At 46.9% G+C, this 26,553-nt stretch overlaps 1 protein-coding gene and 1 pseudogene across 1 annotated transcript in view; both read left to right on the top strand.

Annotated features, from left to right (window-relative positions):
* MAN1C1 (mannosidase alpha class 1C member 1) overlaps positions 1–26,553 on the top strand; it is a 127,842-nt gene that overhangs the window by 13,434 nt on the left and 87,855 nt on the right. The gene's annotated exons all lie outside the window — the stretch shown is intronic.
* LOC129069502 (uncharacterized) lies at positions 4,476–4,620 on the top strand (annotated as a pseudogene).

The raw sequence follows: 26,553 nt of genomic DNA on the forward strand, positions 1-26,553 counted from the left end.
CACTCTGATGTCTCTCAAAGGTGGCCTTGTATAAATAGCCTCCCTATGTCTGAGTATCGCTCTTGGAGTAGCAAAGAAGGGTCCCAGAGTGGTATCAGTCCAGATGAGACTGAGAGAGGCAAGCGGTGCTAGACGTTTCCTGTGATTAGGCACTGCATTAGATTAAAGCACAGTAAGATTTGCGGTGCTCGGAAGTAAAGTGCTCTTAAAATTGGCACCAGTGGGAGCACAATCCCAGTTCGTCAGCCCTGGAACTTGAAGTCTCCTTGCGTGTTAGAAAAGGCTTTCTGACTCTCTGGCCTCTGCACCACCCATTGCCTTTTAAATCCCGAGGGAGAATCTCTGGGGGGTCTGCTTTGGAGGGAATTGAGGCTGAGTCCACCCCCTCATAGACAGTTCTGATCGGTAATTCCTCCTGCACGTGGTATTCTTAGTTGAGCCCTAGCTTCCCATTAAGAATTTAGCTGATCCCACGGTAGCCGGTGGCCTACAGGGCATGTACTGTAATTCCATTTTATAGCAGAGAGAAGGAAGACCCTGAAAAGGAAATGACCAGCTTCAGGTCCTGCCAGTTTAAATTGTGATGCACTGACTTAAACCTCTTCTCCTTACTCAGGTTGACATTCTTTCTATTACATCATCTGAAAGCTAATGTGTGATAATTAGAGAAAGAGTTTGCTTTGGGATAGAATAAAGTAGAAATTGTCATAGTCTTGGTAGGTATTCAAAAGAATTTGGTCTCATTAATCTTTAGAACAAGGATTTTAACCTTTATTGCAATTTGAAAGCCCCTAGGAGATCTTTGTAAATCCTGGTGCCCAGTTCCTCCCCCAGAGAGCCTGATTTAGTTAGCTGGGGGTAAAGTCTAAGCATTGGGGTTTTTAAAAACTTCCCAGGTTGTTCTACCGTGCACCATGCTTTAGAACTAATCTATGGCAGTTTTGTCTTTACCTGGCCCATAGCTCCTTTCTGACTAGATTTCCCTTTTACCCACCTGTGGGAGAGGTTAGAAACTTTCTATATTTCTTTAGACCTCAGCCAGGATTAGGGAAGAAAAAAATGAGCTGGGGAAAAGACTCAGTTAACTCTGAATTTTCTGGAGTTAAGAGCATATGCTGCTAACACGATCAAGAAAAGCCATGAATTTATTCAAACTGTAAGGAAAAGTATTGAAAACACCAACTGTTGAGCCTCAGTTATACACTGAAGGTTATGAGCTGAAGGAACAGCAGAGAAATCTCGAGCTTTAAGAAATCTTCTAGTGTAACTTTGTCATGTGGCTGAATTATTTCCCATCACATACAGGTGTATAGAGGGAGAGAGACATTGGTTAGCTGCAGAAATATTCGCCTGTCCCACCTAAATCCCTTTTGGGGGAGCAGATGGGATATAAGCATCTGAAATGAAAATAGTTGGTTGCCCAGAAGTAGATTTCCCAAAAGGCCATCACCCTCCCTCCTGTGGCCGGCCGCCCCTGCCGCTCTGCAGCTAGCAGAGCAGCCTTTTCACATTGCTGCCTGGGCCTTAAAATTGAATAACAGATGCTCAGGAAAAAAGAGATATTGAAGAAGTGGAAGAGCCAAACCCAGTCCCAGGTGTTTGGATTCACTGCAACAGCGTCTGCAATTTCATACCCTCTCCACCTTGCCAGGAGCTGCATGTGACTTAACCTGAGAATTGCTGTCCTGGGTTGATCAGATCAAGTCTCTCCAGGCTATTTCTGGGGGGAAGCTGCAGGGGGTGAGAATACACAATATATTAGTGTGAGTGTCCTCCCCACAGCTTAGTGACAGGCCCCTTGAGAGCTGTTTCCATGCAAAAAACCTTTGAATTCTCAACCGGTGCCAAGTTGCAATCTTTCTTCAATCTGTCCCAACTATTTCCAGCAAATTCTTTGGCTGATGTGGACTATAGAACAAGTCTGTTTTATGCTAAACTTACTTCATTCCATCTTCAAGGGGGTGGACTTTAATGTAGGAGCACTAATGGAGAGTCAGACTTCAGAGAAGAATTTTCCTTCTGTTGTTAAATCTATTAAAGCATGCTTACTCAGAGGCCTCTGGCTGCAGGAAGCAGTGACGAGGATGGAGCTTGGCAGATGGCTGTAGCTGTGGCTTCCTGGAGGCCTGTGTGGGGAGACGATTGTTTGTATATTGGTTTTCATTTATGTATTGGTCTTATTTTCATCTTCCTGACGTACCCAGATGCTGCGGTGATAGATTGGTTGGAAACGACTCATTTGTCAGGGTTCCATGGGGGACGTGGGTTTCCTTCCCATGTGCAGTGGAGTCTAAAATGTTTAATTAGATGCTGAGGCATTTCTGTGAGGGTCCATTTCTGCCAGTTCTCCCAGGTGGATGCCAGTCCTCAGGTTGGGGAGGGTCTGGGGCTTTTCTGGGCCCAACCTTCTCTCTCCTTACTTTTGTCTTGATATAATCCTTAGTCCTACCTCCTTTTAGCTGCTGGGTTTTTTCCCTCCTATCATTTTTGTTCTAGGAACCGCCTTCATGTGACTGCCAGAATTTGCAGAGCTGATTCGCGTTGGAAATCTAGTTGTCAAACAGGTTCAAACCAGACTTTATGGAATAATGTAGTTGAACTGATATGTAGTGAGAGGAATATTAACAACCTGCTGCTTACCTGTCTCGTTTGAGTTCAGCTTTCCCTGAGAACTTACATTGCTCTGACTGTGTGCCAGACAGCACTCTAGAGGTCGAGGATGCAAAGATGAGGCGTCTGCCCTCAACGAGTATGACACTTAGTTAGAATGTGACAGACAGTACACAGTGCACAACATGTACACCATTATAAAACCATGAGGGCGCCAAAATAAAGGAGTGAACAAAGGGCTGGGAAGTCATGCCCGTTTGACACGAGCTTGGGGGAAAGGACAGCATTTCAGGCAAATGTGGAGAGTACTGAGCAGCAGACTTGCAAAAAAAGCAGGGAGCCCCATGTGTGGGCTCTGGGGATGGGTCGTAGGTGTAGGTGTGGGTGTGGGAGGCGAAGTTTGGAATGGTTAAGGTTTCCACCTGGAGTAGATGCAGGCATCAGGAATGGAGGATAGGGAGCAATCCAGGGAAGGGAAGAAGAGCTGAGTTCTAGACATGATAAAAAAGACACGCTTGTGAAATCTAGGTGGTTAAAATGTGGGTTTGGGACTGGAGTGGGTGCTGGCACGGGACATGTAGATTTAGAAGTCATCGCATGGTGTGCCAGGGGTTGAAGGCTTGAGAACAAAGCTATTCGAGGAAACCTGGCCTGAAAGGTACAGGGGGCAGAGCCTTTGGAATCACCAGTGTTTTAAAGAAGACACAGAATTGGGGATAAGGTAGAGTTAGGTGGCAGAGGGACCGAGAGAGCCGTGTTCACCTCCCTTTTTCGTTTCGCGAGCTGGCCTCTCACGCCGGATCGCCCATGGAGCCCAGTGAGCAGCTCAGCTTCCTGAAAGCTCGCGCTGCCAGTGCCTCTCCTGAGGGCCCTGCCCTTAGTTTCCCCTCCCCCGCTGGCTCCCAGCTCCTGAAGACCATCTTCCCTTGCCACAGATTCTTTAGCTTTCCCTCCCTGCTGGCCTCAGGGATAGAGAGCCGCCCCTTTGCTTCCCGATGGGCTATCAGGACTCACCCTCAGACCCCTGCTAAGAAGAGCTGGGTGCTCTGAACCGTCTGCTCTCTGACTTCTGACCGAGAGCCCAGGAGCCAGCCTGAGGATGACATGTGATTTCCTCTGGCCTGCTGCCGAGTGAGCCTGGCCTCGTAGCTTGCTTACTGCTTGTCCCAGCAGACACGCAGAGCCATTCTTCCAGCTCCTTTCTGGAAATGGGATGTGCGTATCCCCAGCCTGGCCACTCACTAAAAGATTCACAGGCCAGCTCTTTCATCAGTGAAAGGGGAGGCCACATGTGGTGGGAGAAGGCATAGCTTAATCTTTATTGCTGTCAAGGAAAGGAAGAAATTGTGGAGTGGTGAAGGGGCATTTTGTCTTTTCCCAGTGACCACAGTAGCAGGCCAAAGAGATACCACCATGTTCTTCTCGGCTTGTGGCCAGAGCCCTCCACTCCAGTGGGCAGATTCTCTTGAAACCAAGCCCCTGACAATCCAAGGAAGCATCATTTGGCAGAGTCCCTGCTGAAACTGCCATCTAAGGAGTGTCTAAGTGGCATTCTCACCCTGGCCACCCTCCCAGATTTTCTCTTGTTGGCTCATCCCTCACCTCAGAAGATGCCTGCTTCCTGGCCCCAGTCTGGGATCGGAAACAGACTTCTCAGCTGGGCTGTGTGTCTAGAAGAAATCCTGAAAGCTCTGGTGCCAAAGCAACCCCTGTCTGGCCCGCATCATTCTGACTTCTCCTGTAGTGGTTTGAGCATCCTGAAGTCTTAATATTAAGTCTACTCATCCCCCTAGTACCAGGTAAGACATGGCCAGTGCTGGTCAGTTCTGGTTCATTGTCAAAGCACTTAAAAGACTATGGTGCTAACCCCTTGGCAATGGGCAAGGACACACCCGATTAGTGGTGTTGCTCTTATATCAGTCAGGGGCAAAGCAGTTGTACAGTCCTTAGTTCATCCTAGCTTGTTGCCTGTGTTGGTGGCCAGAGCTGGTTCATGCCTGGGGCACATTAAAAAAAAAAAAAAAAAAAAAAAGGCCATGGTGCTTTTCTTCCCTGCAGTCGCTGTGTTCCCAACAAAAGCCTGTGTGGGGTTGCTCTGCCTCCCTGGAAAGGTGCTGAAGGCTAAAATGAGTCCCTGTTCCTTCACCCGTGCCCATCCTCACCCAGTTTTTTTTTATGTTGGCAGAAGACTTTGTTGCAGTCCCCAACTGTGTTGGAAAGTGTTCAACTTCCTGACTCTCTACACACTTGCTGGCCCTTATGGGCCCAAACTTCCTGTCCTCACCACTCCCTCCCTGGTTCTGGGGCTCCGGAGACTCCCAAATCTCACGTGAACTAAGGCTGGAGAGGCTGCTGTGTGACATGATAACCTTTTAAAAACAATGTGGCTGAAATATACATTACAAAATTTGTCATTCTAACCACTAAAAAGTGTACAGTTCAGTAGCAATAAGAATAGTCATGGGGATGTGTGACCATCACCACTATCTGGTTCCAAAACTGGTCTCATCATTCCCAGCGGAAACTCTGTACCCACGGAGCAGCCACTCCTGCCCCCAGCCCCTAGCAACCACTATTCTGCTTTCTGTCTCTATGGATTTTTCTATTCTGAATATTTTGCATTTGTAAATGCAGTCATATAATATGTGGCCTTATGATGCTTGCAGGGTTCATTCATGATGTAGCATGTGTCCATTTTGTTTCTTTTTATGCCTCAGTATGTTCCATTGTATGGATACACCACATTTTGTTTCTCCATTCACCTGTTGGTGGACATTTGGGATGTTTCCACTTTTTGGCTGTTATGAGTGATGCAGCTATAAACATTCATGTATACTTTAAAAGAAATCCTCACCCAAGAACATATTTATTGATTTTAGAGAGAGAGGAAGGGAGAAAGAGAGAGAGAAACATCAATGTGAGAGAGAAACATCAGTCACCTCTTGTCTGTACCCCTCAGGGATCAAACCCACAACCTTTTCGTGTACGGGACAACGCTCCAGTCAACTGAGCGACCCCGCCAGGGTTCATGTATACTTTTTTTGGGTGGACGTATGTTTTCATTTCCTGGGTACATACCTAGGAGCGGAATTGCTGGGTCATGTGGTAATTCTGTGTTTAACTTATTGAGGAATTGCCCAAATTCCACAGCTACTACACCATCTTACATTCTCCCCAGCAGTATCAAGGGTGGGGGTGACCTTTGGAGCCACGTGTGCCAGCCAGAGTAGTTGTCGGGGGTGAGCTTCAGTGCAGGGTAGCATCAAGAATGAGCAGGGAGGGAATGCAGGGCCCGGTCTCTGACCGAGCTCACAAGCGCAGCTGGCCAGTCCAGGGCCCAACCCTCGGGGTGGTTGAACCTCTCCAGTTTTGTGGGAGCACGTGACGGGTAGGGGCAGGTGACGCGGGTAGTGGAAGGACCACATGGTGGGCTTTGGAGGGCTGATCCAGGTGGTGTCTGTGGGCCTGAGGTGTTAGACCCTGAGCCCTGGATGGTGACAGTGTGGCCTCACCCTTGGGAAGACTGGTTACCAATAGAAAGAGGAGGCAGGTCCAAGCCCTGCCCACAGGGAAGGTTGATGGGGGGACAGGAAAGAAGAGCTGCGACGGAGGGTGGGGTACTTCCCTGGGCTCCAGAATGGAGGTGCCATCTCACCTCGAAGCCACGCCCATCTCCTGTGGCTGAGGCAACTGACTGCCCCCTACCTGGGGTTAAGTTCTGAATGAAGCATGTGCGGTGAAATCCAAGTGTGTGGTCAAACTATCCTTGAAGATCTCTCATTGCCCGGATCCAGGCCCTTGGAGGCTCAAAAGCCCACATTTAGCTTCTTGCATTTACATTTCAGTGGTGGCTCCTCTTTTCCTGAAGCGGTGGAAGCCAAGGTCATGTTTAAGTGGGGAAAGGGCTATAGGGAGAATAAAGAGATTGGGCGGCAGATAGTTAGAATCGATTACGTGTGAGTTAAATGCGTACATGATAGGACTCCCCCATCCTTCTGTCCATTGCACGCTGACTGGCTGGGTACCTAGGGTAGGTGTGGGGCGCAGGAGGACCAGAAAGGCTGAGATCAGAGGCTTTGGGGCTGTGGCATGTACTGCAAGGATACCCTCTCACCCCTTGTCGTACCAGCTCCTGGGGAAACCTGGAATCAGGCCACCAGAAACCCGCAGCGGGGCTGAGATGGGTCCCTTCACCGTAACCAACTTCTGGGAACCCAGCTTACATCTGTTAGAGGCCTCCTCTGGGGTTCGTGGGCCGAGTCAGTGCCACTTTATAAGCAGTGTTATAGTTTAACATTACAGTTCAATCGTGATGCTTCTACAGTCACTGCCTCCTTAGAGCATCTGGTAACCAGGAAGCATAGTCCCAGTTTACAGATCGAGGCTTAGAAAAAGAGTGGCTTTCAAAGTTCCATGATTAGGAAGAGACAGAACCAGGATATATACCTGGGCCTGCTGGCTCTAGATTCCGCATTCTTTTTATTTTGTTCCACCTCCTGGGGAAGCTATCTGATGTTGGTGCTACTCTTTTCCTATGTTCTCTTTGTTAGAAACAGGTTAGAGTCGTGGGGTCATGAGGCGCTAAGCACCTGGGGAAGGATCAGGGTCATGTCTGAGTCTTATGTAGGTGGCTTTTGCTCTCCTCGGGCTCTGGTCAAACGTGAGATAGATCTGTTTTCCCTGGCTCTGCCAAGGCCATTTTGGCCCCCCACTTTGTCGCCATCTGTCTATGTCCCTTTCTGGGCAGCAGCCTCCCAAAGAGACAGTCCTTATCTAAAGTTGGCTGAGATTTTTGGGTCGAGCTGGTTCTGATGAGGCAGAGTTAGCATTTTCTGCTGCAGCCCTGGCTTTCAGCAAATGGCAAACTCTACTTGAGGGCAATATTCAATTATGAAAATCTATTTCTCTTGCCACATTCAAAAAGTCTCCTAATGTGCCTTTGTGCACACACAAATTTAGTGACACATCACTAAATGTGTATGTGGTTGCCATGGAAATGTCTCTCTTCCAACATGGCATTTGAAGAGCAAAGAAGGGAAGTTTTCTTTGTAAAGAGAAGCAGAGCAGAACTTGTCTAATTGTCATCACACTAATCCCCAAACTGTCATTCTTCCTTGACTACCTGTCTCCTACTTCCTGTCAACAGTGGAAGCCTGCAAGCCGAATCAGCGGGATGCTGTGGTTTTCCAAGGAATTTCACAAGCATCGTTCTTAATGTTTATGCCAGGCATGTATCAGGAGGGACCCCAGGACTCTCAGTTTGAGTTTTCACCTCGTTTAGAAAGCAAACCATCCTGGACCATTTGGCACTTGAATCAGTCACTTGAGTCTCAGAAGGACTCCTGGCACCAGAAGACCTTCTGAGGTCTTCTGAGAAGATGCTTCATGTTTTCCACCGGCGATTCTGAGCTCCGGTGTTTGTCTTTGCGACACCTGCATGTTGTGATGGCATACACAGCGTGCTAATGCTCAGGCACTTTTTGAATGTCAGAAATCCCAGACATTGTCCTAGTACCAGTGTGAATCCACAGAGTGTGGGAAAGACAGAGGACTTCAAAGGCCTCAGTCTGACTGAAAGCCCTCCCCTCCCTCTGGCCCACCTCGCCCCATTTTCACCTCTGCCCTGTTGACTTCCTTGACTGAGCCTCTCTTGGGCAAAGTTCTTGCATTTCAGGACTTCACTGGCACCTTCGAGGGGATCCTCAGTCCATATTGGCTGGTCCTTTACCTGGGTCATTGGGCTACCCCAGCTTCCCCAGTCTTGGTGCTGGGTAGCTGCTCTTAATGGTTTTGAAGTTCAAGTTGATGGGTTATTTTGCCACTGTAGTTCACCAGAGATGAGCTCTGAGGCAGAAACCTTAGCACCTTGCCCTGAATACCTGCCCTAGGAACCTATCGTTTCTGTTCTCAGCGGCTCTGCACTTCTCTGCGGGCCCCTTTGGCCTGTGAGACTCCATCCACTGTCATTTCATAGTCAAGAGTTGGATTCAGGGCTTCAGAGGCCAGCATATGCGTGTTTCTGCTCCTGGCATACTGTACATGTGTGGCTTCTAGCCTGGAGGGTCCCAGAATGCTGAACTCCCTGCTTTTCGAGGGGGCTTCATGGTTCCTGGGGTTCTGAGAGTCTGCCTGCTGCTCCCTTCCAGCTGCCCTGCACCTGATGGAAACGCATCTGGTCCCTGTCCAATGTCACAGGGTGAACTCCAGAGGCTAAGTGTATTCCAGCCTTGTTGCTTTTTAGTGCTTTTAAAACGCTAGATGCTCCATCTTGTCCGTGGTTGTACTAGCTCCTAAGAAGACCCTTGGCCACTGGCTATGCTGAGTTGCCAGTGTGGCGGGACGCAGCTTCTGACTCTCCAAGCAGAGGGTATAAATGCTGGGAGCCCCCGTGCACACAGACCTGCGGCCCTGGGGGCATCCTGTGTCTCTCCATTTACCATGCGCATGAGGCAAGTCTTTTCTACCATAAGATGGATTGTTCTTCTTCCTTTCATAAATCAGGTCTTCAGCATTGTTTCTTATCTAATATTTATTTCTTCTGCCCTCAAGGAAGAAATAAGGAGGCATCTGGCTCATTGCTGAGCTCTGAGCTTACTGAACACATGTTAAGTTCCACCAAGAGCTGAGGGGATCCAGCCAGCAACAGTGTAGGAGTTCGGAGCCTTTGTTTCCAAATCAGTGCCCAGTGCTCACCACGTTGAGGCCTCTAGAAGACCCATCAGCCTCTGCAGGCAACCAGCGCTCCAGGTTACTTCTGTGCAGTTGTTGCTTCTGAAGTGGTTCTGAGCTTATTTTCAGGTCTGTGTTGGGAGCTTATGACCTGCCCTCAGAGAACTCAGATACTGCCTGCTTGACTGTGTTCTCCCATGGCATGGCCCAAGTCTTCCCTCCAGCAAGGAACAGGGGCTTTTAAGAATAAAAAACTCTATTTGGAACAATATAGAACTTATCTCTGACACACCACGTTTTGAATTCTTTTTCTGCCATTTTAGATGCTGATAAATCTGCCAGACTTGGATGTATAAGTAGCTGTTAGGAGAACTGGTTGTCCCTTTTTGCTCTTGGCTTGTGTAAGTAAATATCAATTTAGTCCTTATAGAAGAAAAATAAAGGAGATTTGGTTGTTTCCTTAATCCACACACCTTGTAATTCTCACCTGGAAAATCTGGCTCTCCTATTTCAAGTCAGTTTTAATGTCAAATACTAACAGGAGGCTTTATTGTTCTTATCTGAGCTTATTTTTAAACTTATTTTTTTCTACTTGTTTGTTTAGTAAATAAGAACCCCTCAAAGGAGAACTGGAGGGGATTGGCTTAGGTGAAAGAGTACATGACCACAGAAAGAGATGGGGTGAGAAGCTTGGTTCTGGGGAGATTCCTGCCTGCTGGACACTCAGAATGGTGTTCATCAACTCATGAAAAAAACATTCTAGAAATCAATGGATGCCAAGAGCCAGGGGGCTGGCCAGCTGGCCACTGTTGAGTTCTAGAGTGCCGGTTGGAAATCCTCTCCCATCTTTTCTTCTGTCCCAGAGGGAAAGTGCAGACCAGCCCTTGTGGGAGACTTCTGATGCTAACCAGGCTTAGCTGGCCAGAAAGACACACCGCCCAGTTTGAGAGGCGAGAGGGTTCTTGGTTCTTCCAGACCGACCCTGAGCTCACTCGGGTCTTCAGCTGTACTTCATTCAGGTCTCTCCCAGCTCTCTGCCTTGATCCTGGGGCTGGGAGGGATGCTTCGGCTGCTCGTTGGACAGATTCCTGTTCCCACTCTGCCTTTGTCATTGTGAGCAGCTTCCCAGCAGTTGGGAAAAGACAGCCATGCTCAGCAATGTGGACAAGGCTCCTTAAGGCAGTGTCCTATCCTTCTGTGTCTGTGGGGTGTGACCCAGGGAACTCCATTTCCCCAAGTAAGATGCTCTCTGTAGGGAGCGACTAATGTATGCTCCTCTCTCTGGCTCTTGTCACTGAGCAGGTCACACAGAATTAACGTGTTCATCCTTTCACCACTGACTGATCCTTCTGGCCCGTTAGCGGGTATTCTAATCCCTACCATGGCCGGGGCCTGTGATCATTGTCAGAAAGATATTCTCTCTGGGGAACATCTGTGCGGTGAGGGTTATATCAGGCTTATTTCAGGTGTTTCCTCAGACCCTTGGGTGTGAGATTTAGAAAAACAACAAAGTCCTGTTCTATCTGAGGGGTGTTAGTTAGCAACATGATCCCTTATCAGTGTCATGGGGGGTTCTGAGCAACAGGGAAGACCCTCCAGCCTGCCTGCCCACTGAGGTTTTAGATCAGCCTGAGCAAGGATCGCTCAGGGGACTCGGTGGGCCTGTCCTGCTTCCCAGCAATAGCCACTTAAAACCAATGTTTCATCTTTCCAATTCTCCCCTTCATATCAGCTGCTGACTTCTGAGAGTCTGACCGCCAGGCGTCCAGGAAATTCCTGAGGACACTGCTGGATACTCTACTCCTGGGCTCTGAGCTGAGGAGCCTTTGCCCTGAGTGTCAAGGCTGGAAGGCCTGTGTGGTCCCCGGCAGAGGCCTCCCTGACCAGAGGTCCAGGCAGAGCCTGTGACTCCTGCCACGGGACGGCTGCCACCTTCCTAGTTGCTGTTGGGAAATCAAATGGCTTCTCTGACACAGGGGCTCCTGTGAGTACTCCTTGCTGCCAAAGAAGTCTACTCAGTGTGGCGAAGTCGCACTCTCCTGGGAAGTGAGACTCTGCTAATGTGTTCTCAAGTTCTGTTCCAGCTGGCGCCAGCCGTTCCCACCCCAAGGGCTGGAAGGCCCCCAGCACCCACTCAGGCATGGGGCTGAGCTGCTGGCAGCACCGGGCACATGGCTATTTAGCAGATTGCTGCCTGCTTCAAGTCCTGCCCTCTTTTCCCCCTACCTCGGTGGAGCCAGAGCCTCATGAGGTGCTGCCATGAGGTTGCCTCCTCCTAAAGCAGAGCGCAGGGTGGGGCCGGCGGGGGGGGGGGAGTGCCCTCCCACTGACATGCAGGATGAACAGAGGGCCCTAAACAAGTTACTTAACCATTGTCTCAGTGTCCTTTTCTGCGCAATGGGTGATAACCTCTGGGTTGGAGTATGCATAAATTGCTTAGTATTGTGCCTAGCACATAGTAGGCATTTAATCAATATTAGCTTCTATTGTAACCTCTCTGCTGAGACCCCTGAAAATTTCCCAGCACTGCTGGTCATGGCCCATCTCTCCAAGGGGCCGTTATAGGAAACTGTCCTTTCGTGTTTTAACTACTGTGTGCCCTTAATTCAAATGCCTTCTAATCAGATATCCTGTCACTCCACCCTGGATGTGGGCCTCTGGCTTATCAGGTGGGGAGCTCCACAGACTCCCTGATTTTTCTGAACCCTCTTGTGCCCAGCAGGCATCAGTGTCCTGGGCTGAGGGGCCATGTCAGGGAGGGTATTGGTCTTAAGCTGCTTCCCCCGGCATTCGGCTGTTACGGTCAGCCTCAGCATCCCTCAAGTCTGACTCATGGAGGAAACTTGCTGAGTGGCTTGACTCTTTCCTAGGGGGCAGGGCATGTTTGGGAGGACAGTATAGGGGACTGCATTCTCTGAAATTTGCTATCTGTCTATAGCAAATAAACCCAGTGGTTCTCAACTGGGGTAATTTTACCCCCTCCCCAGGGGAGGGGAGACATTTGGCAATACCCAGACATTTTTGGTTGTCACAGTTAGAGATGCTATTGGCGTCCCAGGGGGTAGAGGCCAAGGACGCTGCTACACATTGACAATGCACAGGACAGCCCCCCACAGTGGAGAAATATCCCACCTGAAATGTCAATAGTGATGAGGTTTAAAAACCCTGATCTATTCCTGGCTGAAATGGGAGACAAATTTGGAAACTCTAAGGATTAGAGGAGCTGCATCGCGCACATAGATCAGCCCGAGTCCTTCATTTATTCCTGTCCCCTTGCCCGAGAACCTAGAATCACTTATCTCTTACTGATGTGCTGTGCAACTGTGCACAGATTAATTAACCCCTCTGAGCCTTAGTTTTTACTCCTTGTGTACAGGGATACTGGGGGCTGCCTTTCTAGATGAGGGTCTATCAAAGACATCAAGTCTAGTGTAGAGATTGTTGTCTTAGGAGACCCCATTCTATGGATCCATGAGGCACCTGACTCCTTCCAGAGGGTAAAGCTTTGTAAAAAAGAAAAGCAGTTCTGACTTTTATTTGGGGGGGGGGGGGCGGGCTGTGAAGCTACATCCAGGCTCTGTTAAAGAAGCTGTGGCCCATGGGTGGGTGGGCACTCCCCCCGCCCCCAGCTCTACCAGGTCCCAGGACCTAGCCGTTTCCGAAGCAGCTTTTCTCCTCTGCAAATAATTGACCTTTCTTTATGCTTAGTGGAGCTTTTACCTTAATCCGTGTGTGGCTACAATGGAAAGCCTGACTTTATGGCAGATTCTGTGGAACGCAATCTGCACACATTTAGGCTGTAAATTTTCCATGGTTCTACCAGAACACATGCTGTCCTCTGATAATTGAAGTGGCCTGAAACAAAACAAGGCCTTATTGGTTTGAAATAAACATCCTGTGACCTAGGCTGTTGCAAAATAAAAACAAAACTTAGAGCATCTCTCTGACTGAGGGCTGCAACCTACTTCATCCCCAAAGGTCATGGATTAAGGAATTCATTTGCTATGTGATCTTGGGCAAGTCCTTGAGCAGCTCCAGGTCCAAGTTGTATCTATAAATTACGGAGCCCAAACTAGTCCCCTTCCCGCTGCAGCCTCTCGCTTAGCTCCTGGATGTCATGGAACTTGGGGAGGCAACTGCTGTCTATGACCGCTCTGTAGGAGCCGAACAACTGCCCCGCTCTCCTTAACCTCCATAATCACGGTCCTCAGATGCTCTCAAGATACCAAATGACTAGTTTAGTTTCATGGAACAGCCAACATTTGTAGTTTAAGTCTTGTTTCCTGGCTTCAAGAGAGTGAGCCATGTTTGACAAATACAAATGGAAAACTGTCCTCTGGCCCTTGGGGACAGAAGATAATCAATGTGTAGGGTAGAGTATAGCCAGTTAAAAGGTAGGCTCTTCCTCCCACATCCCTTTTCCACTCCTGGTTTCTCTCCTTGGGTCTATCGTTGGCCTCGTATCAGGGACACTGACTTCAAAATCTGTTGGTTGAAATCTCTTCCTTTTACAAACTGTCTAGAAAATACAATTTTCCCTCAGGGAATTGTGCCAGTGGTTAATAGGACAATGTCAAGAAATTCACTCTTATCCTGAAACCTCAATTTCTCCTGTTGTAGTTTGATTTAAAGAGGAAAAAACCTCATCCTCGAGCCTGACAGTGTGAAATAGTTCCCCTGGGGCTGGGATGGATCAGTGAGCGCAGGGCCTGGACTGGGCGTCCTTGGGAACAGCTTCCACTTCCTGGGGTGGGGGGGGGGGCGTCTCCAAATGGACTGTCTGCAAAGGACTGTCTACAAAGCTGACATGGGTCTTGGGTTGGGATTATCATGTTCCTTTAAAGATATCTTTTCATAATGTGGCTGCAGATACCTTTGGCAGCTTCTCTGGGGCTGGCGATTCACTGATTTTAGTAGTGTTTTGCCGAAGTTTTAGCTGAAACTCTTTCTTCAATTTTATAGGGTCAGCCTTCATATTTGGAATAAATAAGCCCGAGTGTTAAATTCTTGCTGGGTCTCTACCTTCTGCAGGTAATTCTGTGTGTGTTTCTCTGCTGTCAGGCTGTGCTTTTTGTCTGCTTGCTTGTGTGTGGTTCTTTTGTAGGTGTTAGAAGTACAAAATTAAAGGACAGGACACTTGCTTGGTCATGCCTACACTGGCATCTTGCAGGCTCTTTGGGTTCGCTGGTCAGGGAGGACTCAGGAGAGACAGGGATGGAGATGGACAAACTTGGGATGTAACCAGGCAGAGGAAAGGTCTGGGGTCTGGGTGAAAATGGACCCGAGGGCCTTCAACCTTCTAAAGAAGAGCCTGTCGTTGTCATGCTTATTACCTGGCTAGATAGCTTTGTGTTCTGAAACTCTGGGAGTGAAGAACTTTCAGACTGAGAAAGCCACCTTCAAGATGTGCCTTTTTCCAGAGGTTGGGGAGAAGGAGGGGCAAGGGCTATGGGGGTGGGAGGGGGGAGCTTGAAGTATAGGAACAAAACCAGGAAGCAAGGCCCTGAATGCTTTCAGTGGTAGTGACTTCCTTTCTCAGCTGGAGTTGCTTACCTTCTAGTGAATCATCCGTACACACAGCAATTGATGGTCTTCATTATTCTTTAGCAAGAAATAATTTCCTACTCATCTGTCACCTTGAGACTAAGGGCCTTACACTCCCTGTGCTGAGAGTGCAGTAGCTTTTTGTACATCAGTTCTATTTATGCCCCTTCAGGGGCTGAGGGGATGCCCTTTGACAAACACACAAAAAAGAGATTAATACAGCAAGAGCCGTAGAAAATCGAGAAGGCAGAACCAGGGAGCTCAGGGACCTCTTACCCACGGGGTTTGGCCTTGGTAAGTCATCACTGGCTCCCACGGCCTTCCCTTTATATGTCATTCTTATTAGAATTAAAACACCCATGCAGCTTGCGCAGCGAATCACCGCCCTGGAGTGTGGTCAGGGGTAACGAACCCTAGGCGGTGGCCCGCCTCCAGATGAAAGGACACGGACGGCCTCACATGGAGCCTGGCCCACCAGCGGGACGCCAGGCTCGGTTTGGGGCTTGTCCCCTTACGATGCCTTTACTGCCAGGCCCCTGTAGTGCTCCTCACCGCTCCCTGTATGCAGTCCCCTGCCCCCTCAGGCCTTGAACTGTCTCAAGAAGACCACATCCCCTGTTCTTTAAGAATACCTGGTCTCTTTCTGGGTGGCCTAGCAGATGTCAATCATTCAAAGCCAAAACTCAGTGGCCACTACCAGGGGGTGGGCCTTTCCCGTAGGTCATTAACTGTTGTAGGAGACAGAAATAGTTCTTCTTGCGTTATAGTTGAGGAAGCTAAGTCTCAGAGGTGTGAAACAACTTGCCCAGAGAGAGTTGCATAGCTAGAAAGTGGCAGAGCCTGGGGATGAATCTAAAGTGAGACCCTTGGTTATCCCCTTGTGCCCTTGATCACAAGGTGCACAAGCTACAGGCTCGTAATGGCTGGCCGGAGTCGGGGAAGGGGCTGGAGGCCTCCGGGTTTGGGCCCTCAGGTCACAGCTTTCTACACTATGTGCTTCACTCCCTAAAAGCACCCTGTTGGCTGCATCTTTCTCAAGCCCTCCGAGCAGCCCTTCCTCCAGGGAACTGAGGCCTGGAGTGGGGCCGGAGCACAACTATTAGAAGCCCTAAATCGGGGAAATTAGGGACCCCAAAATGTAATTCAAAAGAAATCTTTTTTTTTTAAGGCAAAAGTTACACATTTACCAACATTGCTATGGCTGCTCCCCGGCTTTTGTGATTGCTCAGTCCTAGGTGATTCCATTCAGCTGAATCTCCTGTGATCCCACAGCAGGGCTGGGTCTGCCTGCAGGGCGCACTCAGTCATGTGCTAAAGCTGGGTTGTGAAAAGCCATTGTTAAATGTTCAGGAATTTTGTGAGCTGGTTGTTAAATACAGCCATTATTTAAAAATTAATTATATAAATTTACAATTAAATAAATTATATTAAAAGCAAAGGTAGCAACTACTCAAAATCCATTGCTTTCTAGTTAATTTACTATGCTTTATTATTTATGTGCACGCTTGAGGTTAATATATCTATTGTATCTGTGTAGAGTGGCGTGCTACCACACACCCCTTTGCAGCATCATTGGTAGCTGAAAATCGGCTGTGGTAGAAATACAGCATCCGGCAGAAGTGACGCCTGCTTGAGTGTGGTTGGTAGGGTAATAGTATGGGTGTTATAATTTATAGTTTTAATTTGAACATTTCACCTAAAATATCATATGGTGTGCTTGAGTGTGGTATTGTTATGTTACAGAATCAGAAGCTTATGATTTTGTAATAAAAGATTTTGTAATAAACAAGGGGCGTTATTTGTGCCAGACTCTGTATTTACTGCACAGAAGTGGTGGAGAAAATGTGAACAATGCAGAGTAAATTTTAAAGTACATCATTGTTGTTCTGGTCAAGATGAAGGTGTGGGTAAACATGCCTCACCTCCACACACAACTATATAAAAAATACAGCTACACTACACAACAAGTATCACCCAGAATTGTCAGAAAATCGAGCGGTGTGGGTGTCTAACAACCAAGGATTTAAAGAAGCCACATATATCCAGACCAGGGGTGGGGGTTGGGCGGAGACACAGATAGATGTGGAGACTCAGAGTAGTGCAGGGAGGCACGGAGATGGGAATGGGCGGCCCCACATCCATGTGTGATGGATAAAAAACAAGAGGGTTACCTTGGGAACAAGGGATCCCAGCCCCAGTCCAGGCCAGGGTCCCAGTGCCAGGAAAATAAGTTCCCATAACTCGTGACTGTAGAAATGAGCGGGGGTTGGAGTGGTAGAATAAACTGCATCATCATCTTAAAGGGTCCTCAACAGACTTACGACTCACTCAGACCCATCTCCTCTGGGATTCAGCACCAGGGCAACAGCTGGAAGGGCACCAGCAGCATATGGGGAGAAAGTGAAGTGAGTCAGGAAACAGCTTCCTCCTAGGCAAAACTCCAGAGGCCAGGCAGCAGCAGGTCCCCTCTATGAGCCCTCCACCACACAGAGCCACAAAACAGTGACATGAGTTGCCCCGCCCTGGCAATTACCTAACCCCATACAACTTAACAGGTATGCTAAGACAGCGAGTCAACGCAGCTCTAACTAATACAGAGAAACAAACACGGGAAGGCCCCAAAGTGAGGAGACAAAGAAATATGGGCCAAATGAAAGAAGAGAACAAAACTCCAGAAAAAGAACTAAATGAAATGACAAGCAGCCTATCAGATGCACAGTTCAAAACACTGGTTATCAGGATGTCCCAGGAGCTCATTGGGCACTTCAAAACCATAAAAAAGACCCAGGCAGAAATGAAGGTTGCATTGAGTGAAATAAAGAAAAATCTACAGGGAACTGACTGTGGAGAAGATGAAGCCAAGAATCAAATCAACAATTTGGAATACAAGGAAAGAAAAAGCATTCACTCAGAACAGCAGGAAGAAAAAAGAATTAACAAAAGGATAGGCTTAGGAACCTCTGGGATATCTTTAAACGTACCAACATCTGAATCATAGGGGTGCCAGAAAGAGAAGAGGAGGAGCAAGGAATTAAAAACTTATTTGAAAAAATAATGAAAGAAAATTTCCCTAATTTGGTGAAGGAAATAGACATACAAGTCCAGGAAGCACAGAGAATCCCAAATAAGATGGACTCAAAGAGGACCACACCAAGACACATCATAATTAAAATGTCAAAGGTTAAAGATAAAGAGAGAATCTTAAAAGCAGCAAGAGAAAAGCAAACAATTAAGTACAAATGAGTCCCCATAAGACTGTCAGCTGATTTCTCAAAAGAAACTTTGCAGGCTAGCAGGGACTGGCAAGAAGTATTCAAAATGATGAAAAGCAAGGACCTAAAACCTAGATTACTCTGTCCAGCAAACTATCATTTAGAATGGAAGGGCAGATAAAGTGCTTCCCAGACAAGGTAAAACTAAAGGAGTTCATCATCACCAAGCCATTATGATATGAAATGCTAAAGGGAATTATATAAAGAAAAAAAGAAGATGAAAACAATGAACATTAAGACAGCAATAAGTCCACAACTATCAATAATTGAACATAAGTAACAAACTAAGCAAACAAGCAGAACAGGAACAGAATCATAGACATGGAGATCATTTGGAGGGTTATCAGTTGGGAAGGGGAAGAGGATGGAAGAAAGAGGGGGGAAAGATACAGGGAAGAAGAAGAACAAATAGGAAGGTACAGAATGGACAGGGGGATGTTAAGGATAGTATAGGTAATGAAACAGCCCAAGAACCTATATGCATGGCCCATGGACATGAACTAATGGTGGGAAAGGTTTTCTGGAAGGAATGGAAGTACCAGGTGGAGGGGCGCAAAGGAGAAAAAAATTGGGAGAACTGTAATAGCATAATCAATTAAATATATTTAAAGACCTTTAAAAAAAAGTATATCATTGTAAATTGCACAAAAAGTGGAAAGTAAAATTCTTCCAATTTTCAAAAACTACCATCCAGTTCAGGAAAGAATCTGCTCATATCACTGACAAACACATGAAATTCTGTTGTTTTTGTTATTTCATTTTTTTTTTTGCCTTTCTAAGATAAGTGAAAATAACGACCAGTGCTCATGTGGGAGCTACTACTGCACCTTTGCCAGCACACCCAGGCTGCATGGTCCATGTGTGGCCCATGTATGCTACCACCCCAGTACCTTGACTGGCATGCCCAGCTCCCCTTTCACTCACTGACTCATTTATTTAACAAATAAATATCGAGTGTGTACTATGTGCCAGGCACCAGAGACACAGCAGGGAACAAAACAGATGGTAAACAAAATCATTATGTCAACTCATTGTGTGCATTTTCATACTCCTCCTTCCTTCAAGGCACAGGTGTCCACTCTCTGCATCTTGACCATCCCCACCAAGGGTGAGCTCTGCCTCCACCATGGTCGTGTCTTTCATCTTTGCCCTGATGGGGATGAGCCTTGGCTCAGCTTGAGGACCGAGTCTGGACAGAGTCATGTGTGAATGGCTTGGAATTTGAATGAAGGCCCAGTATAGAATATTAAAATGGCTTTGTGGGAGAATGCCAGTAAGCAGGAAGCAAAATCACAGTTTCTTTAGAGTTTGTGCAAATAGGATGCATCCTCCCAATCTAATAATTTGTTAGCTGTTCTGTGTGCTGTGAGGTTGAAGGATATCTAAAATGAGACCTTTGCACCTGAAAGGGCTTAAAAATATTTACTATAATAAATATTACAGGGTAGCCTGCTGATTCACTCATCTATTTGTTCAGCAAATACAAGGGCCTACCCACTGCCAGGGGCTTGCAAGCTCTATGAGCTGCCAAGCCAAATTATCCACGGTCTCTCCCTGTGAAGCATTTTCAAACTTGTGGGGCAGTTTATAATCCCGATTGCTGGCCAGTGAGCAGAAGCCTTCCCTGTCTCTTCAGAATCAGGCCCCACGGGCAGTCATTGTCTTCTTGCTCTGTTCTCCCCCTACTAAGCATTGATCTCAGTTTGTACTTATATGTCTCTGTCCATGTTCGATGGATGTCTGTTTCTCTCACAAGAATGTTGAGTCCAGGAGGACAGGGGCCCGTGTCTATCTTGTTTACAGGACACAAGCGGGCACTCAGGAGAAACTTGTTGAATAAGTGAATGGAGGAAGGAACAAGCCTGGAGAAGGGAGGCTGATATGGGTGAGAGGCTCAGACGGCACTGGAGGAAGAGGCTTGAGCTAAAGGAATCAAGCCTTCAGTCTTTGACCTGGAGCAGGTGAAGCCAAATTCCCACATTTCCCAAAATCCCACCCAAACATCACCTTCATTGCATAGCCTTCTCTCACTCTTTCTCTGTGGATAGATCTCTGTGACATAACACAGTAATTTGCATTTGAGCTTTTATATGATTCTTAACCTTTTTTTGTGTCACAAATTCCTATGCTAATCTGATAAAAACTATAAACCCTCCTCCCCCAACTAACGCTCATGGTATGCACATGTGTATACAAAAACTCATGCAGTTTTCCTTTTATTTAAAGGCTCCGGTTCCATCCACAAACCCCAAATTAAGAACCCTCCTTTAAAAAGTGATTCCACCATAGTAGGCACTTACCCTGGTCCTCTGTATATGCCAAACATGGTTATTGGCGTATAGGCAGTACTTAATGTAGAATACTAGGTGGATGAGTAGAAGGATGGATGGGTAGATGATTATGTTAAGAAGTGTCCTGATTTGCCATGACCTGTTTAGAGTTGAGCTAATAATTCCATGGAAGTCATCAAGGGGGAGGAGTCCGTTTGAGCAGAGAATGGTAGCGCTCTTTACTCCACTGGTCTGTCTTTGCCCTAGGAGGGCAGTTCTGCCCACATCAGGGAAGTCCACCAATTCCACAAGACCATTTTCCAAATGAAAACTTAAAGTATGGTACCTGACACATGGATGATGGGACAGAATATTTGAAACTGGGCCTGTCTCAGAGTCAAAGATTATGTGATCTTAAAGGAACATAACCCAGCCCTGAGGCTGATTGTCTTGTTCTTGGGGCTCCTTTAAACCCAGAAGGAAATGGCCAGGGACCAGGCTGCAGTCCCCATTGAGACTAGGTTTGTCCTTCAACTCTGGGCACAGGGGCCAAGCATGGCAGGCCCCCTGTCCTCCAGATTCTTCTCCATGGTCACCTGTGTTGAGTAGGTGATCCCTAGAGGTCCCCCTAAATGTTGTCCATCTTTTGCTCATTACTGTCCCCCCCCAAAAAAGATAATGTAAATTCCTGGCTTAGAAATTGTTCAACTCTAGGAGCTTAAAAAAAATTTTTTTTGCTTCTATTTTAATCCCTATTTTTCACATTAGAGCATTTGAGAATGTTGATTTTTAGACATCAGAATAGTTCAGAACCATGAAGAAGAAAAAAAAACCCTGCAGTACTAGCATTTGCTTGGAAAACAGTTGTCAAGGAAATGGATTTCACAAAAACACTTCCTCCCAGGAGAGCTCCCTTTCCATGTATCCCCACATGAACATTATTGACCTGTGTGATACTGGTAAGCAAAGGTACTATTGGCAGGTAATTTGTCTAGCCAACATCTAATTATGAATTGAAGCCCTCGCTGGCATGTTCTCAGGGCGGCAGCTGATGGTGGATGAAGTTCAAGTTCAATTTATAGTGCATCTGAAATGTTCTTGGACTTACAGGAATGACTGAAGAGTTCTTGGCCCTGGCTATAGACTGGGGAATAGGATTCTGTAAACTCTATTAGCGGACAATGGAGGCGCCTGATCGATGGAGCTGAAATTACAAAACATTGTTCGATTAAAAGAAAAGGTGAAGGCTCTTGGGGCAGGGGCTGTGACTCAAGGCACTCACATAAGGAGATACTTATCTCATAATGAGAGTGCTGGCAGCCCAGGCACCATCCACTGGTACTTGGAGGACGCGTCACTGTTAGACATGCCAATGTATACATGCACTGCTCAGTTGTGATCAGACCTTACAAGTGAGGCTGGCAGTTTTAATTATCACTTGAGAGAACTCAGTCAAGGAAGTGCTGCTCCAGTTAGAGTTATGGCCACCGACACTGGCAGGTGGTTAATTACAGACCTCTCCAGCCCCACAGAAGTACAAGGTCTGTATGTAGACTAGAGAGTGCTGACAAAGAGGCAGAGAGATGTCTGTATCTCCATTATCCCCATTTGTGTTGCGATCTATTGTATTCGCAGTAATCTTTAATTATAAAAGCTATTACCATGGGATGGAGTATCAATGTCATTCATTTTTGTCATGTTGCCTGGTAACGTCCCTTTGTGCCCAAGACATGCATGTTTCTGTAGTTAAAGGCTGGAGAACTGAAACCTTCCTCTTTCTTAGCCTTTTTGCCATCACAATATTATAAAAAGCTATTTCTGAGAGATAGTTGGGTTCAGTCTGTGGGGTGAAAAATGGACTTGGTGTGACTACAGCCTGAGTCTTAGAATTCTAAGGCTTCTTTTGAACCAGAGTAGTTCTTAATGACGCAACATTCCTCAGGAGCAAGACAGAAAAAAACAAAACATTTCTAACAGTTGACTGCATTCTGCTCTCCTCTTTTGGATAACATTCTGGCCCATTACAGACCGATCTCTACTGTGGGACCCATTTTGCACACCCCTACAGACTTCATGGAGAAGGGAGAAATTGTGAATCTTTAGGTTTTTGATGATTTCCAACCTAAGAAATGATCACCAATGGAGGAAATAGGGCCTTAGATATGACAGGTGGAGTCTAGTTGCACCCCTGTGAAGTCAGGTTATCTCCGTCACCCTGCTGGTTTTGAAAATGCCCCATTAGTGGAAGAAATTGTGGCAGAGTTATCACCAGAAATACTCAAAATCATTCTCTTTAAAGGTCACACTGGTGGAATTTTCAGATAACAGTTGGCTTTGCTATTTTCCTTTTAAGTGGTACGCAGCTGTCCTGGGCATGGGGAGAGGTCGTCTATGGCGTTTCAGACCTCCAGTTAAGGCTGTAACCCCACCAAAGTGGTCATCACTTAAAAATAATTACCTTCTACATTGTTCATGCTAAATTCTTGAGATGGACTGATTGGCATATTTAATCTCATCTCTCAGGCATTTGCTAATTATCATAGCCTAGTTGGGGAAAAAAGCCTAATCAAATAGCTGTTTAGAGACGCTTTGCACTTTAAAATTTTTGCTGGGTTTATCCCAGGAAAAGGGGAAAGGTACCTCTGATTTTCCTCTGATTCTTTCCCTGACCTCAAGAGGGTTTAACCTTTAGTGGTTAAGTAGCCACAGCTGTTCACTCAGGAAACATTTTTGCATTTACATCTGTCTCTTTTGCATCGTTTCCACCCCGACTCCCTTTCATCACCCTGAATGAAGCTTTCTCACTTAGTGACTTTCCATCCATGAGGGGGCTGTGGAATTCCAGCTAATGAGGCTCATCTTTTTTATTCACTGTGAGTGGTACCAGCCGTGCCCTGAGTCAGATCTGGAAGTGAACAGTTACTCACATCTTTTTCAGGTTCCTAAATGAAACACCAAGTCCACAGTGAAAGAGGAATTTTTTCCTCTTGTCCAGAAAAAGATAGACAAAAAGAGCAGGCTCTCGGGTGAGCAGGTTGGATGCCTTAGAAAAGGCAAGACTTTGTGTTATTTTATTAACCGCAGCTGGAGAAGACCCCACTCCATCCCACCCCCACCCTGCCAGCTGAACTGATATCATTTTATGCAATGTTTTTTCAGCATTGCGCTCAGAATTGGGAAAACAGGATGGTTTTCTCCCTTATACAGAATATACTGCTGCCAGTGACAGAAATCTCACCAAGGCCTTTCTTTTGTTGGGAATGTCTGAAAAGGCCTGTCTTTGAGATTTATGAAAGAGCCCCAGTGAACCACCATCACACATATATACTCGTACCTCAAAAGCAAGTACAGGGAAGAGAAATTGTGTGAATGTTCCGTCCCCTGTGACAGCCATCAGTCCGTTTGTCTGCCTTCTGTGAAAGGGTCTGTTTTGCTGGCTCTGCAGGAGCTGCCGCCTTCCTGCAGCAGGTTCACAGGCCCCAGCAGGAAGCCCAGATCTGGAGGGAGCTTGGCAGAGAAAAGCCTGGTTCCGTTAGAAACCAGAGCAGCAGAGCTGGGGCAGGTGCATTCAGTTCTTTGGGAGTGGGATGTGTGGACTGGCGAGAGGTGGGAGGAGAAAGTGAAAAATCAAGCCAGGCCTGCGTGAGCTTTGATTCTGATCAAACAGTTTAAAAATCCATGGCACTTGAAGATCGGAGATTTTGCTCGTGCTCTTTCTCCTAGTCTGTCCCATTAGTTCATCAAGATTAGAGCCTTTTGTTTTTCGTAGTTAATTATTCTTTGGAGTCCATTTCAGGGTTTTGAAATCAAATTGGTTGATGTTTCGCTCTCTGCCATGTGACTAGGTCATCTTTCCTAATCGGGCTGCAGGAATCCTTTCAAGAACACAGTGCTTCAGCTCAGCGCCACCAAGGAATATGTCCCCTGAAATTCAGTCTTACAGGAGCGAGAAACCACCACCAACCCCTGATTATGAATCCAGAAGTGTCCCTGCATGTCATCCATCTTTACAGACCTAAAAAAAAATGAAAAGGAAACCTACACTGAGCTGTCTGATCAATGCAAACTCAAGGAGCTTACAGGGTGGCAGCTACTTAGCTTCCTAGGACAAATGAGCTCTAAAACCTGAGTCATTTTATATGGTTTTGGTAGGGCTAAGTGGGTCTGTTTACTGCTTTGGAATTCTCTCTGCTGGTGTGAATGGGTAACCTTATCAGTGGGTTTTGAAAGCCTGTTTAGCACCACCCTCTCCCCCTAAAAAAGAGAAAACAATAGAAAAGAAAATACGTACTTTGAATTCACTGCCGACTGGAGCCTAGGAGGAATAAAGAGAAAAGTCATCTATTATATATGGATACATAGTAGATGCTCAAGGCATATGTTCTGAATGGATGTCACATGGAGGGAAATTGAGGAAAGAACAAGAAGAGGCAAAGGTTGGAACAGGACCCGGATTTGAATCTAAACCCTCCACTTATTGGCTGTAGGCCCTCGGAAGAGTTACGGAACCTCTCTGAACCTTGGTATCCTTATCTGTAAAATGGGCATAATCCCTGCTTCCCAGAGCAGCGATGGAGGATTAAATGAGATGTATGTGATGACATCTGGCACAGGAGCTACTACATGGAGATGCTCAGTGGTTCATTGCCCAAGCCTTGACTGGCACAATTTTACTAGACAAGAAACAGGGCTCTTTCCTGCCTGTGAGTGTCCAGAGGTTATCAGGCCTCCTTGAGTCCAGGAATGGACCCTCTAAGTATAATGATACTACCCTCTTTGGGAATCCAAAGAGACCCACCAGGAAATGCAGCTGTTCCACACTGTTCTACATGAATGAGTTAAAGATGGGTCTGAAGATTCTATACCCAGAACTGGTTCCTCAAGAGATGGCGACTGACTGACTGGCTGACATCTAGGCCGCTAACGGTGTCGAAGGTGGCGATCAAGGCTGACTTCCAGATTTCAAGTAGTATTGCCTCCCCAGGAAACCTGGCAGTGCAAATTACTTCTCTCTGCGCTCCAGTCAAGGTCTCTCTACCTTTTACTTTGGCATTTTCCTTGTGTTCACTTAAACCTGTTTTTTTTTTCCTTTCAATATTTAGGCAAAAGAACTGATTCTGCCTCTTTTGCATATCCAGAGGCTCCAAGCACAGCTGGAGCAGCTTTAAAGCAGGTCATCCATTCCTTCTAGCAGATTGAGCCTCCAGGCACTGGGAATTTGGACATTTCTTGTTTTCCAAGAGAAGCAGAACCTCAGGATGGGCAGCCAGCCCAGGCACAAGGCAGCAGCCAGTTCTCATTTTGAGTCTCAGAGTGCCACGTGCCTTTCAGAGGTGGTGGGCTGATGTTTTGTTCGTTCATTCATTAGACAGCAAGGCAGCCTGGTGAGATGGAAAGGAGAACACAGCTTTTGAATCCGCCAGACCCCAGCTTCAAACACAGGCCCTGCCACTTGCCGGCTGCATGGCCCCAAATGTTGGGAAAAGGAGGCACTCATCTTACCTCAGAGGATTCGTGAGTGGGAAGCAGTGGGCTGCCACGGTTAGAATGCAGGCCCACTTCCCTCCTAATTCGTTCTGTGTCCTTTGCAAGTTATTTAACCCTGCAGGACTCAATTGCTTCAGCCTGTAAAATAATGGCACCCGCCTTGCAAGGTTGGTTGCAGGGCTTGGACGGGTGCTCGGCACATAGTACGTGCTCAGCAGATGTCCACTACTGGATAATAAAGGGAACATGCGTCGCCATTATTATTACTAATGTGCTATTTCACTTCCTCTGTTTGGCTGGCTCCAAGCCAGGGGTTGGGGATGCAGAGGTGGATAGGTCACAGATCTCAAGGGCAGGAGAGACAGACATGAAAGAAATTATTCTGCTGCAGGAGGGTTGTCACTGATGGATGGCAAGAGGCTGTAGGAGCACAGGAAGCTGGTCCCCGTGCTCCAGAGCATCAGAATTTCTTATGCAGAAAAAGGGCTGTAGTGGAATGGAAGGTGCACTGGAGATTTGGTAGTTTGTTCATTCAGTTTTTCATTGGCAAGTGCAAAGGCCCTACGGTGTTATGTTAGTTTCCTATGTTACAGTGACTCTGTGACTTAGACAAACACAAATTTACCCTCTTACAGTTTTGAAGGTCAGGAGTCCAAAATGGGTCTCACTGGGCTAAAATCAAGGAGGATCCTTCACTTTGC

Source organism: Pteronotus mesoamericanus, unplaced genomic scaffold (assembly GCF_021234165.1).
Source record: "Pteronotus mesoamericanus isolate MK-2021 breed Mesoamerican mustached bat unplaced genomic scaffold, CSHL_Meso_final contig_221, whole genome shotgun sequence".
Lineage (NCBI taxonomy): Eukaryota > Metazoa > Chordata > Mammalia > Chiroptera > Mormoopidae > Pteronotus > Pteronotus mesoamericanus.